Consider the following 13,152-nt stretch of genomic DNA (forward strand, 5'->3'; position numbering starts at 1 on the left):
AAAGGCATAACTATACCGATGCTGCGATAAAAGATTAACAAAACATGTTGAGAGAACACGAAATTATGATGAAAGATCAACAAGATCTGCTTAGGAATGAGCAAGCATCCATTCTCAACATAGAAAAGCAGCTAGGCCAACTTGCACAACAAGTGAACGAGAGAATACCGGGTGGACTTCCTAGTAATACCGAAAGCAACCCAAAAGGCACACATATAGACATCGTTACAACTAGGATTGGGAAGATTATAACTCCTCTGGCCCCTATTCAGAAAGAAGATCATAAACTGGTGCAAGAGGAAGAAGCAGAAACTGAAGAATCCAACTTCCCGATCCGACTCGCCGAGTCCTCGATATGGACTCGACGAGTCCCCCACCTTAGTAGAAAAATATAACTCCCGGAAAGCCATATCAGCCTCCACTGCCATTCCCAGCTTGAGCCAGACAAGAAAAGCATGATGTTGATTACCAAAAGTTCCAGGAACACATAAAGGCCCTTCAAATTAATATGCCATTCATCGAAGCGGTTGCACAAATGCCAAAATATGCCAAATTCTTAAAGGAGCTGTTAACTAATAGAAAGAAGATGGAAGAGGTGAAGAAAGTGGTCTTAAATGAACATTGTTCACCTGCCATGTTGAACAAATTACCTAAGAAGAAGGGTGATCCAGGAAGCTTAACCTTACCTTCTCAATTCGGAAACCTAGCTACTATTTACGCATTGGCTGATTCGAGGGCAAGTGTAAATCTCATGCCATACTCATTCTTCAAGAAATTAGATCTTCCAGACCCAAGGCCAATTCGAATGGAAATTCACTTAGCAAATAAAACGGTCACATTTCCAAGGGGAATATGCGAAGATCTATTGGTAAAAGTTGATAAGTTTGTATTCCCCGCGGATTTCATTGTACTAGACATGGAAGCAGATCCTCAAGTTCCGATCATACTTGGAAGACCTTTCCTCAACACCGCGAGTGCTATAGTTGACATGCGAGATTCTAAACTTACTCTACGGGTAGGAGACGAATCAGTTACATTTGGAGTAGATCAAGCTATGAAGCATGCAAGGAATAGTGATGACACGACATTCTCAGTTGATATGTTGGAAAAGTTAATGGAGGAATGGAAAGACGACGAGCCAAACAATTCCACCGTCACCTTTGAAGAAGAATTTGATGCTGAAAGAGACTTGATGGAGATAGAGAGACTGCTCGAGGAAGCTGAATATAATGATCTAATCAGGAATGCAGAAAGACCGACTCGCCGAGTAGCATCTACGAACTCGACGAGTCCATTCGAAAAAACCCGATCAGTTGCGAATTTAGTCCAAGACTCGACGAGTTCCCTCACTGGACTCGATGTGTTCAGCATTCAGAACTCAAAATCTGAACTGAAAATTCTACCAGATCACTTGGAGTATGCATTTCTTGAAGATGGCCAACAAAGACCTGTAATTATAGCTACTGATCTAGCAAAACATGAAAAAGAAAGCCTTGTGGGAGTACTAAAGAAAAGGAAAGGAGCCATAGCATGTAATATAACCGATATCAACGGAATTAGTCCAGCTTATTGTTCTCACAAAATTAACTTAGAAGATGGAGCTAAACCTGTAGTTCAACGCCAAAGAAGACTTAACCCGAACATGAAAGAAGTTGTGAAAAAGGAGGTGGTTAAACTATTAGATACTGGCATCATTTATTCAATCTCCGATAGCCCATTGGTAAGTCCGGTGCAAGTAGTACCGAAGAAGGGAGGAATGACGGTGGTTACCAATGAGGACAACGAGTTAATTCCAACAAGAACAGTAACCGGATGGCGCGTTTGCATCGACTACAGAAAGCTAAATGATGCTACATGCAAGGATCACTTCCCATTGCCATTTATTGATCAAATGCTAGAAAGGCTTTCCGGTCATCTATATTATTGTTTTCTTGATGGCTTTTCGGGGTATTTTCAAATTCCAATCGACCCACAAGACCAAGAGAATACCACTTTTACATGCCCAAGTGGAACATTCGCATATAGACGCATGCCTTTTGGGTTATGCAATGCACCAGCTACTTTCCAAAGGTGTATGATGGCCATCTTTCACGACATGATCGAGAAGTTTATGGAGGTATTTATGGATGACTTTTCGGTCTTCGGGTAATCTTTTGAAGATTGTTTATCCAATTTGGATTTGATGCTAGCTAGATGTGAGAAGACCAACCTTGTCCTTAATTGGGAGAAGTGACACTTCATGGTAAAAGAAGGAATTGTGTTGGGACATAAAGTTTCAAGAAAGGGGATTGAGGTAGATAGAGCAAAAGTTGACACAATAGCTAAGTTACCTCCTTCAACAAATGTAAAAGGGGTAAGGAGCTTTCTTGGCCATGCGGGATTTTATCGTTGCTTCATTAAAGACTTCTCAAAGATCACTAGGCCTTTGACTCAACTACTCTTGAAGGACGCTCCATTCGATTTCTATAAAGAATGTCATGAAGCATTTCATTAATTAAAAGAAAGATTGACCACTACTCCCATCATGATAGCCCCAAATTGGAATCTTCCTTTCGAGCTAATGTGTGATGCTAGTGACTATGCAGTAGGAGCTGTTTTAGGGAAAAGGGTTGATAAACATTTTCAACCTATCTACTATGCAAGCAAAACTTTGAACCCAACTCAAGAAAACTACACTACTAACGAGAAGGAGCTACTAGCGGTGATATATGCTTTTGATAAATTCCGACCATATTTAGTCTTATCCAAGACAATAGTTTTTACCGACCATTCTGTCCTTTAGTATCTTTTTGCTAAACAAGATGCTAAGCCAAGATTGATACGTTGGGTCTTGCTTCTACAAGAATTTGATATTGAAATAAAAGATAAAAAGCGAATGGAGAATGTGGCTGCCGACCATTTATCAAGATTAGAAAACCTGCATTTGGAGGAATTGGAAGAAAACAAGATTGGAGATGATTTTCCCGATGAATATCTTTTGGTATTAGTAGGAGAGGAGCCATTGTTTGCAGATATAGCTAATTATTTAGGAACCGAATATATTCCAAAAGACTTAACCCGACAACAAAAGAAAAAATTCTTTTCAGAAATAAAGTATTACTTTTGGGACGAGCCATACCTTTTCCGGAGCTGTACAGACGGGATGATTCGAAGATGTGTATTCGGGAAAGAGAGTCGGGGAATCTTGGAACATTGCCATAGCGGGCCCGCCGGAGGACATCATGGAGCACAATATACGGCTAAGACGATTTTTGATATTGGTTTCTATTGGCCTACAATTTTCAAAGATGATGCTCAATATGTCACAGGATGTGATTCGTGCCAACGGACGGGAAACATATCATCCCGAAACGAGATGCTCCAACATAATATTCAAGTGTGTGAAGTATTTGATATTTGGGGGATTGACTTTATGGGACCTTTCCCATTGTCAAAAGGGAATAAATATATCTTGGTGGCAGTCGATTATGTATAAAAATGGGCGGAGGCACAAGCATTACCTACTAATGATGCTCGAGTGGTGGTGCGTTTTCTCAAAAAGTTATTTTCAAGGTTTGGAGTTCCTAAAGCTCTTATTAGTGACCGAGGCACTCACTTTGCAAATGATCAATTAGCTAAGGTGTTAAAAAGATATGGTGTCCATCATAGGTTTTCAACATCCTATCACCCACAAACGAGTGGACAAACTGAAGTGACGAATCGGGCATTAAAAAGAATTTTGGAGAGATCAGTTGGAGGAAATAGAAAGGAGTGGTCGGATAAGCTTGATGATGCACTTTGGGCTTTTCGAACAGCTTTCAAAACACCTATTGGTACTACACCATATAGGTTAGTTGATGGAAAAAATTGTCACTTACCGGTTGAATTAGAGCATAAAGCATTTTGGGCTTTAAAGATGTGTAATTTTGACTTGGCTGAACTTCGTACCAACCGGTTAATGCAAATGAATGCCCTTGAAGAACTTAGAAATGAAGCATACACAAATTCCTTAATATACAAAGAGAAGACTAAGAAATGGCATGACATGAGACTAAAGGGTAATAAGGAATTTCATGAAGGACAAAAGGTGCTACTCTTTAATTCAAGGTTAAAGCTTTTTCCGGGCAAGCGGAAAACAAGGTGGGATGGGCCTTTTGTGGTTAAACAAGTTTTCCCACATGGAGCTATCGGGATTTTATCAAAAGACGGAACCCCTTTCAAGGTTAATGGGCATCGGGTGAAGATATATGAAGAAGGAATCCCAAAAGACGAAGGACTTGAAGAAGGGCTCGATTTGGAGGAAAGCACTGCAACGTAGCACAGGAAGGAGTCCAGCTAACGACTCCTCAAAAACAAGCGCTTTCGGGAGGCAACCCAATTTTAGAGTTGGCTTTTTTTTTACCTTTCTTTTTCATTTTATTTTCGTTTTTAGGATTTGTCTTTTTCAATCTTCTTCTTTGCATAAAATGATTGCTTGAGGGCAAGCAAAGCTCAAGTGTGGGGTATGGTGGCATAAACTTTAAAGAACTCAAACAAAAAAAAATCAAACAAAATGAAAAACTCGTCGAGTCCATTTCCTTACTCGGCGAGTCCATTTGGAAAAACGCGATATTTCGCAGATTTACGTATCTACTCGACGAGTAGGTACCCCTACTCGGCGAGCCCACGTATTAACCCGAAAAAAAATAAATCATTTTTACATTATGTAAATTAGGGTTTTCACCCAAATTGGTAAAACACATTCACAAGTGCAGCCACCAGCCGCTCGACGAGCAAGTTCACTCTCAAGCTCTCATCTCCAATTTCGTGTGATTTCTTCCAATCTCACCAAAAAGGTAACATTTTTCACTTATAATATAGTTAAAGTTTCCATCTTTGGAAGACTCATGACCCTAAATTGTGGAAATCCCGATTTTGAACTTGACTTGGATTTCTAGGGTTTCGATTTTGGTCAAATTAGGTTGTTAAGGACAAAATTTTTTGTGGATTAATGCTTAATAGACATGCCTAGACAAACCCCTGGACTAATTTATGGCTTTGGATGGATAATTTTGTCCGATTCAGAATGGCGACTCGCACAGTCCATGCGACTCGCCGAGTCTGTTCTTGTACTCGGCTAGTCCATGATGCAGTTAACATATATTTTTCGAATTTTGATGTTCTGTGGTATTTTGGTGTGTTCTATTTTGTGATGTTTTGTAGAGAAATGTCAAGGAGAGGTCAAAGTTCCAGAGGAAGTGGTCATGGGGACATCCCATGGTTAAACTTCCCAAAAATTACTTCAAAGTTCTCATTAGCCCGTGCTAAGAACAAGCTGGAGACACTTAAGAGAAAGGAGATCTAAGTTCCTAATGGGATCGCCTGGTAATGGATTGGCCAGGCGGGACTGGAGGAGGAACTAACCCCGTACTTGGTCAAGACCTTTGAACAAAATGGGGTGACAATCCATTGTGATGGGTGGAACCGACTGTTTAGAATTCAAGAACCGGTCTATCAGAAATTGTGCTGAGAATTTTTCTCTACCATCTCCTTCCGAGGTAGTAGTGATTATTATGATACAAGTATCATAACTTTTTGTCTTGGAGGGGAGTTCCGCCAGTGCAGCATAGCTGAGCTTGCATGGAGGATAGGGATTTATGACCATAATGTGGTCATGTCTGAAGATTTTGAATCCTTCCTTGGACATTGCCACAAAGACCTGCCTGAGGAAGTGGTTGCTGCTACTTGGTGGAACACTATCGCCAACCGGGTTTACATTCCTTCCTCTGATCAAGAGGGAATGATCTGTTCTCCTATACATCGTTTGATCCACCGTCTTATCGCAAGCACCATCAATATGCGGAAGGACGATGACAAAGTCCCGACCCTCGACATTTTCTACGTGGAGCATCATTACTCCCGATGTTTTTTTGCAATTTGCCTTATTTTTTGGCAAAATACTTGGCGGAAGGGGCAGTTAAAGAGATGACCACTTCCAAAATTAATGGCGGGATGTTTGTGACCAAGTTGGCTAGGACATATGGGATCTTGGAACAAGGGGCCGGAAACTTTTTGACAATGGTTCCTACCCCTCCTTTTAGCATTACACTACTTAGGAGGGCACGGATCATTGAGGACTATGGTGGGGGCATATTGGTATTTCACATGCGGATGAGGTTTTGGTACCCGAGGAGCTGAGAAGACGGGTGAGACAACAAAGGGAACATGTCCGCGAAGACCCACCATTGGTAGTGGAGTTAAAGGAGAAGAAAGGGTGAATCAAAGGAGGAATCAAGCCGGTGGTAGTAGAGTTAAAGGAGAAGAAGATGAAGATAAAGATTGAGTATCCTGTGTTTTTTATTTGCTTGGTTGTTTAAAGACTAATTTTATTTGTTTTTGTTTTTGTGTGTTTTGGTTGGTTTAAGTAGGAATTTCTATTGTTATCTATCACTTGTGGTTGTCTTTTCAGTTTGAAGCTTAGGATGCATGCAAGAGTCTAGAGTCAAACTAACCAAGTGGGAAATCGAGTCTAGGCGAGAGAGAAAACGAAGTTTGAGTCGTATTATGAGTCCGACCGAGAGAAGAAGTATTAAGTGATTATTTTCTGGAGCAAAATGAGGGAAAATATTAGTCTAATATCACCCACATACCTCAGAATTGGACCTGGGCAGAATTCACAATTTTTTTCCACTCAACGATCTACTCGCCGAATGCACTTTATGGACTCGGCGAGTCTACGTGAAAAACCGCGACTTTTCTTCCAGTTGCACTACAACTCGGCGAGTCTACATACCTACTCGACGAGTTGCTCATTCTTTCACATTCAAGCATATGATTTGATGACATTTGATATGGGCATTAGGTGTTTGCTTTGAAGATCATTTTCCGGGCATTTTTCGAGACTATTTTCCTGCATATTTGGAGCTGTCCCACACGAGATATGACTCCCAAGGCATGGATGAGTTGTTCCCATGTCTAAAGTCAATCGAAGATGGAGCTTAAAATAGAAAAATATCGACCTCGCCACTACTATCCCAACGGAGTTTGTTCCAATTCCCTCTTTACTTTGTCATTTTCTTTATCATGCATAATATGCAATGAGGGCATTGCATAAATTAAGTATGGGGTAGGGGGTTAATCATATTAGTTACATTAGAATCCTAATTTAGGTATAATTTTGAAATTTTTGCATTAAAACTGTTAGGATTAATTTAGAAAATTTTGGTAAAGCAATTAGGATTTCATGCTAGTATTATGTTTAATGATTCTTTGAAGACCCAAATGTTTAGTTGAGCCTATATACGTTCTAGTGCATTTGTGGCCTCATTTATTCTAGTGAACTCATGGGACAAAAACATAACCTCGCTTAGTTTGAGGGATGCAATATGTTTAGCATCGTGTACTTGAAATGTATTCAGGAAAATTAATATCCTTAACCAATAAAGGATGAAGTTGAGCGCCCCTGCTTAAGCATGTAGGTATTGAGTGAAAAAAAAGTGAGATACATGTTAAAAAAAGAGAGAATTACAAGAAAAATTTTAAGAATTTTGGAGCAATCAAAGTGAAGATCAAAAGATCAAAAGATCAAAATTCAAAAATTTGAAGATACCAAAAATCAAACAACAAGGTGGTAAATTCAAAGAAATGAAGAATTCTAAAGAGCTCCAAAGTGGTATCAAAAAGTTGTAATTGTCTAGATTATGTATGCTTGGGTTGCTCAACCAAAAATGACTTGAGGTTAGGAAGTTTTCTGCGGATGGATTCGGAGGGATGCATAAAATGAGCATTGTTCAAAAGAAGTGGGCGAGTGTTTATGAGGATTGTTAGTATTTAGAATTGAGGGGGGTCCTTAGGAAAAATTTTAGACACAAATGCATGCGTTGCAGTATTGGCATAATGGCGGGTTGGACTGGGATTGTTATATGTGATGCTAGTATGATTAAAATTCAGTTTTGCTTAGGGGCAAGCAAAAGTCAAGTGTGGGGTATTTTGATATGTGTATAGTTAGCTATATATTTCGATTAGAATTTTATTATTTTCTAGCTAATTTATTGCAATTTATGGACAAAAGGTACTTAATTATGTTTAAATTGTATTTTCAGTCTAAAAGATGAGCTCGGAAGCAAAAGGAAGCAGGAAATGCGATTGGAAACTCGAGAATTGAAGAGAGAAGAAAAAAAGAAGAAAATAGTCAAAATCCTGAAGGACTCGACGAGTTGCATCGACTACTCGACGAGTTCCTACGAATGTTCGCGAAGCAAAATACAAAGTCCTTTCCGTATACGGATTCCTAAAGGGGACTCGGCGAGTAGCCCCTGTTTTCCGAAGACTATAAATAGAAGCCAAATTGTCGAATTAAAACCTCTCTCTGGAACCCTTGGGGATTACTCTGCGATTAAGGTGCTGCTGGAGCTTTGGAATTCGTTAAGACAACCCTATACTTCAATTTTAAGGAGATTAAAGGAAAATTTAGTATACTCTTCACTTTATCTTTTAATTGAACCATGTTTGAGTTATTAGACATTGTTTGTGAGCTACCATCTGCTGTGATTATGAGTTAAACTTTTCATCTTCTGTTTAGGGTAGATAAATTTACAGCTATGGATTAATTTATGGTTGGATTAATTGTTATTTGGTGAATTATGTTTTATTAAGCTTGTTAAAGAACCTTATGCATTAACCACGACTATTTTATGTTAATTAGCAAGTAATTAAGCTGCATGAACATCTATTAATTGCTTACCTCATATGATTTGTGTGAAAACATTGTTATGTGCCTAGGAATAGAGAATGTGAAACTAGGATTAACTAGAAAATGGGTAAATTAATGTGTGAGCTTGTTTGATAAACCATCAACAAGAAGTTAATTGAATTAGTAATTTGATTAGCTAATTACAAGTCTTATTTAACCCGAACAAATTAACAAGGAAATTCATTAGTTTAATCACTTGATCACTGCTTAAATTAATCTGTTTTCTAAGAATTGGTAATAGCGAATGTGAACCTAATCACTTAAATCGGTAGCCAATAACAATTAATCCATTGCACTTGCCATAAAATCAACCATAGGGGTAAATGAATCGAACCTAAACAGAAGTCTTCTTATCATTGAATTTAGTTGATCTTTACTTGCTTTAGCTGGTAGTTATTTAATTAGCATATTAGTTAGTTGTGTAAGTTTCTAGTCTTGCAAAACTAGAGAAAACCCTTACTTTTATTACTTGTTTTAGTTAATTCTCGTTATTAGTTTAATTACCGTTCCCTGTGTTCGATACTCTGCTTATCAACTATACCACCAATTGACAGGTCCACTGCCTTTGTGTGTCTAAATTATATCTTAAAAGTAGGACTAAAACTAGTGCATTTATATACACATCACAGTTGTTTTGTAAAGACATGACTACGACGCGACCAATAGCTGGCCGGTGATGTGTTGACCGTTAACCGTTGACTTTTTTACCAGTTTGAAATTTGGTCAATTTTGTTGGATTTAGATCTTGGACTATGGTTTGAAGGGAAAAATAGTATTTTGCCTAAATATGTTTGATTAAGTAAGCCAAGACTGTAATGACCCATACTTTAATAAAACATTTAACATTAAATTTCCAAAAAATATAAGAGTGTTTACATCATCCAAAAAACCAAAGTTTCAAAAATCTTTAAAAACATTTCTAGAAAACACATACAAGTGTACCAGTTATATCCTAACCATAATTAAAGCAACAAAAATAAAATATGAAACAATAATCCAATCCATGTTCTTGATGCTTCTAAATGCGCTCTCGCTAAGGCTTGCTACCTGAACCTGATATACATGGAAACAAGATATATCAGACAACAAGTCTAGTGAGTTATAAACAACACAACATACAGAAAACAATTTCTTATGTCACATGTCAAATTGGTAACATAGTGAATTTGTTGATCACATGAAGTGACCACATATATTTCCTCTTACCGGTATGCAAATAACCAGACTCTAGCATCTTAATAGTTTCCATGCAACATCTAGACAATATTCTTTCTTTGGATCCCTCGTGAATTTAAAAGACCCTTCATGGATAGTTTAATTTAGCTGAATTCTTTTTCTCATTCTTATCTCTTACTCATAGAAATAAATATGCATATATTAATATAATGTAACATTTCATTCATATAATCTCATGTGAGAAAATCATATACATAAGAACATTTCAGTAACATATACTACTATCTAGCATAAGCATGATTCACTACCATATATCCATACTTGCGTACTTTAAAATAAGTTCTAACTCACATAGTCATACTTTAGAGAAAGATATAACTCACCTCTTTGAAGTAAATAACAAACTACTTCCAAACTTCTTCAAACCTTCCTTTGGAGAACTTCAACTCCTCCTTGTCCACAACCTATATCATTCCCGTATTAATCCCTTTTAAATATGTTCTTAAATCATTAAGAGCTTAATAAAAATTCTTGCAAAAAACTCATACTTTGGGTAAAACTTCATCTAGACAATCTTTTGTCAATAAATTTGCTAAACCACTTAAATTAATCTTCCTTAAACTTAGTTTATTAAGCTCTTAACACATATTCATCATTTCATGAGGGTTAACAATCAAAACATGGATTCAACCATGAAATATCCATAAAAACCTTGTTTTAAACTTCTAAATACTTGTCTTAACATTAATACCAAGTTATTTAAGAGAAATCTTTATCATCCAACTGATACCACAAAATCACCATTAAAGCTCTAAAATCTTGGATGAAGAATAAGAGGTTATGTTAGGAGTTTCTAGTGATCAATCCTTACAATCTTCACTCCCATTTGCCAATTATCCTTCTTACTCTTTCTAAATCGTCGGAGCAGCTCTCTCTCTACAATTGGGGTTGTTTTGTGCGAGAATGAGACCTAACAAATCATTAATCTTTGTTTGAAACCACGCCGTGGTAAGACCCTCACCACGTTGTGGTGCCTTCAAGTGACTCCATGGTCTTTCCAAACAACGTTTTAGAGTCAACTCATAGTAGCATCCTACTTTTACCACCACATCGTGGTAATCCATATCACCACGTCGCGATGTAAAGTACACTGCCCTCGAATTACATTAAAATCTTTCCTAAATCACCGCTTCAGAAATCACGTCGTGGCACCCTAGCCACCACATCGCACCCTAGCCACCACATCGCAGTAGAGCTGAAATTAGCTTTTGTGCTCTTTTTAAAGATACCTTTTTACCAATATCATATACCTATCAATTTGAACTCTTTCTCCTTACACAACAACATCTCCAAATACTTCAAACATCAAACATCAAACAAACATATAAATAGGCAGTTAATATCATTACTCAATTCATGTTTTTCCACATGGACCAAAATGCCCTTAAATACATACTAGTAATCTAAAATACTTATACAAAAATTCTAGGTTCTAACAAAGACTCTATTATGAAGTAAAGTTAAGTGTTGTACCTTAACTGGTAAATTAGGGTTATATTTTTGTGTAGTGATTCAAGGAATTTTTGGTGCCACCTAACTCATTGTGTGGTTATATCTTATCATCTATTCGGGTGAGTTTTCACTAACTCTCTTATTATCCAGACGGTGTGATATTAGATTGTTAGACCATGAAAAGCCACTTTGATGAAAGTGGTCGTGGACTAGTCAACTAGAGAAAAACCTCTCGGAGGGAATCTAGTTGATCAAGTAGGTAAATATGTTTATGCTATCATATGTTATACGATACGATGATATGTAATTTGTGATTTATTACATGACGTGTTTGTGTGCTTTTACGTGTATTGCATATGATATGTATAATGGGTGAGTGTTGTGATTAATCACCAAGCCTTAAGCTTGCAATTGCTACTTAATATTTTTATAGCAGGATCTTCAGGTGTGTCAAAAAGGAAGTAATCGGCATGACTAAGACATTTGGACATTCTCGAGGGTATGGCATTTATCTACTATTTACTTACTTATGAGATAATTTTCAAAACAATATTTATTCTTCCGCAACTTGTTGTTATTATGTTTTATTACATGGGTGTGTTAAGACATGTTTGATTTCAAATTGGATTGTCACACCCATGACCGGTGGCGGAAACGTCTAGCTATGCGACATTAGGATGTTGGATTATAGATACATAATTATACATATACATCAAGATGTCATACAAACTTACTCTTTATTTCTTAAGTAGTAAATATTACACATATGTTCAAGGTATAAGTGCATTACAAAGGCAAAGTAAAGCAACATAACACATAGGCTTACAACCGCGCTTTCTTCATCTTCCAAACTCATTCCCCTGAGAATACATGTGGTTTTGAAAGGTCAACATAATGTTGGTCGGTTCACAGGTTTATATGTTTCAAATTGGATTATAGATTTTTTGTTGTGTTAGAAATATTATGATTTATTTATCTCACATCCTTTAGTTGTGTATGATATCCCTACATTGTTAGGTTGATTCCTAATAGTAGTTTTGGAAAATAAAGCTCAACAATGTTATGATAAGTTCCTATAATCGATCTCATGATTGTTGTGCTCCCCGAGACAACACTTTATCAAACGTCGCCAAAGTTTAGGAAGTTACGCCTGCTTCGACTTGACCATCAGGTTGTAGCTAGCAACCGCATATGGGGGTGTCAACGCCGAATAGATCTATTTATGTATCTTTTCCACTCACTTAAGATTTGATGATTGTAGGTCGTGGGTAGCTAAAGGTCATTTAGCTAAGGATGAATAGTATCTCATCTAACCATTGTGTTGTCATCATGTGTTGTCGTCATATCGAATGTTATTGTTATGTTATCAATTATACTTATTACATATATATTTGTAGTCCTATTACATATATATATATATATACATACATATATATATATATATATATATATATATATATATATATATATATATATATATATATATATATATAACTGTGTTTAAGAATGTTTGTTTTTGGGTGGATATAACAATCGCTAGGTATTAAGTTATCCTATAGTTTGGCTAGGGCAACAGCTAGGTATGATGTTCCCTAAAAGTTTGGTCAGCTTAACGACTAGGTGTTTATGTTTACAGGTGGGTAATTTAGCGTGATAACTAGGCATAATATTATCTACAAAAGTTAGGCAGGATACCTACCAGGCATAATATTACCCTAATATACTATGCAAAATTATATAACTAATGTGGTATA

At 37.1% G+C, this 13,152-nt stretch overlaps 1 pseudogene; it reads left to right on the forward strand.

Annotated features, from left to right (window-relative positions):
• The first annotated feature begins 2,560 nt into the window (after window positions 1-2,560).
• The window catches only part of LOC145107049 (uncharacterized), a 161,034-nt pseudogene continuing 150,442 nt past the window's right edge, over window positions 2,561-13,152 (forward strand).

The sequence above is a fragment of the Lactuca virosa genome, chromosome 4, assembly GCF_052849685.1.
Source record: "Lactuca virosa cultivar CGN04683 chromosome 4, Lactuca_virosa_CGN04683_v6, whole genome shotgun sequence".
Taxonomy (NCBI): Eukaryota; Viridiplantae; Streptophyta; class Magnoliopsida; order Asterales; family Asteraceae; genus Lactuca; species Lactuca virosa.